We start from the raw sequence: 2,451 nt of genomic DNA on the forward strand, positions 1-2,451 counted from the left end.
CATCACGCCACCCGGGCGGTGCGGGCTGCTGGTGCGGAGGGGTTTACATGAGCAGAAGTGCAGCGTTGTGGCTCTGGGTACCAGCCGAGCGTTCAAGCGCAGACCCACAGCTCCAGCGGGTGGGTACCAGCGGCCCCTTGTGTTTCCGTCAGGCCATGTGGGTCTTCCTGCCGTTTCCTCCTGTTGCAGTTCAGTTCATTCCGGTGCTCTGCAAATATCCACCGGTATTAGCTGATGGCACGTTGAAACACAGAGCCTGAACTGTAGGTGTGGTGACTTCCTCCAGAATGTCAGCCCGGTAACCCCTGTCTCTGACCTTCCCCTTCCCACACCTCTCCCCTTTCTCAGCTGTCCCACCGAGTTCCCGTGTTTTCAGGGAGCAGTACCTTACTGAGCGTGGGTGATCCGAGGTACAGGAGATCGTGTGTAGGGGAGCAAAGGGCTGCTTGGGTGTGCGGGAGATAAAATTGATCCTTGACACACGACTGCAGAAATAACTGGTAACAGTTCCTTTTTGTTTGCCTGTTGTGTTTATTCCCAAGCATTGTGTTAGGGAAATGCAGTGAGATCACTGCAGGATGCTGGGTGAGTGTCGGGCATGCAGAGAGGGTGCATGTCTGAGCCCTCTGGTTTAAAAGCTTCAGCCAATATAGTTCAACCACTCGCACTGTGCAGCTGTTTCTTTATCTCAGATGCTCCCCTGTTCAGACTTCTTTTGGGAACAGGATTTTTTACTCCAGATCGTTTTTTGTCCCTAAGCAGTGAGGAGAGTGACCATCGCAGTGGCTGGCTCAGGCAGTAAAATGGCACAGAATTGCCAGGTTCTGTTCCTGTGGCTTCTCCTAACTTGCTTCTTTCTAGGAAGAATCATTGTTGTGTGCCTCAAACTGTATCCTTGTCTTCCAGATACCGACTGACAACGGGGTTCTATTTTAGCTAAGTTCCAGTGGTTTGGAACGCTTTATCATGGGGCAAAATAATGAATTTGTCTTGTGGCATTTCAGTGCCTCAGTGATGGTTTTATCCAAGCTGTGTGCTAAAGCAGGCTGCAATTACAGTGCTTCATTCTGTGGGAGTACTGCCATTTCCCTGCTGAGAGTAATTCTGTTAACACCATCTTCGGTTTCACCCATATAGTGGTGAAACCATTTGTTCTTAACATGTACAAGTCCCTCCTCACAAATGAATATACTTTCCTGGAAGAGGGTCTCTTCCATATGCTGCTCTGCTTTCATAATTTGAACATAAATGATAACTTTTGTGTTAGTTTATTAACCAAAATCCAGAGGTATTTTTCATTATTGTTGGACAGTCAATACAAGATCACAAGTCTTGTCTCCAAAAGAGGCAGTAGGATATTCACAGGCCCGTGCTGATGCATTTCTTCAGGGATCTTTAGCTCTTGGAGGTTTAGGTTCTGGTGCAGCAGCGTGGTGGTTGGTTAGTGAATGAAGAAAGCAAAGAGAGATGGCAGCTTTAAACGATGAGTACACAGCTGAGTGTTGCTGGCAGTTTGCCACTGTAGTGTGTAAAAAGCTGTCAGCCGTTTACTGTTGAGCTAATTCCAGGCGGTTTCAGTCTGCCTGGATCCTCAAAATGTGTGTGTGTGTGTGTGCACTTTGCTAATTTCCACTGCTTTTGTTTTAGGTACAACTCCAAAAGGAGACACTGGAGAAGGACCAAACTGGGCTTGTAAGAGAGACTGTCTCCTGGGAACTCTAATTAAACACTTGTCTTTCTGCGTCAGAGTGATGCACCCTGTTCGGCGACCCCAAGTGATTCCTCCTGTAGAGTTGGACTGTGAACCCCAATGTTTGGTTTTTATTTTTTCTATAAGCTAGTCTGGGATATTGATGTTAATTGGGAACATCTTGAAGTAATTTGCATCTGAAACATGAAGACTGTGTTCTATTAGTGTTCTTTCTTTCAGGCATCATCATGAGTATTGACAGTGTACAGGCTTACTAATAAATATGGACCTGAATGACTTGGTTGAAATTATTTCATATTTATGTTTATGGTGGGATAGTAACAGAGAATAAACACTAACACTGCTGTGAATGTAATCTCACTTGGTGTGAGAAACCTTGTCAGCTCTCTTCAGACAGAGTAGGCTGTGTCTTCCTTTTCGCTTACTGTAGACCTTTGAGTGCAAAGTGTACCAGTTTTTTAAAGGAGTAAATATCAGAACTGCTTTTAGAGGAGTTAATTTGAAGAAAATCTTTTATTAGGCAAACTGAAATAGTTTAAAAAGAAAAGTCTTTTAGAGGCAGGTTTGAAAAAGGCATAGTTGGCTTTTATGATCTGTAGACCACCATGGCCGCAGTAACTCTGGAGTGTCAGCCTCATTACCTAACCCAAGGGGAGACTCTGGCTTACATTTCTGGTAGATTTGTGAAATGTTACTGAGAACAGTAAGCAGCACTGTCAGAATTTGCTATAGATGTGTTT

General features: G+C 45.0%; 1 non-coding gene across 1 annotated transcript; it reads left to right on the forward strand.

Annotated features, from left to right (window-relative positions):
* The first annotated feature begins 1,038 nt into the window (after nt 1-1,038).
* Nucleotides 1,039-1,170, forward strand: LOC114818892 (small nucleolar RNA SNORA69). Its single transcript, XR_003766305.1, has one exon. It is a non-coding gene; the product is annotated as a small nucleolar RNA SNORA69 (small nucleolar RNA).
* The last annotated feature ends 1,281 nt before the right edge of the window (nt 1,171-2,451 follow it).

This window comes from Antrostomus carolinensis, unplaced genomic scaffold, assembly GCF_000700745.2.
Source record: "Antrostomus carolinensis isolate BGI_N321 unplaced genomic scaffold, ASM70074v2 scaffold29809, whole genome shotgun sequence".
NCBI lineage: Eukaryota > Metazoa > Chordata > Aves > Caprimulgiformes > Caprimulgidae > Antrostomus > Antrostomus carolinensis.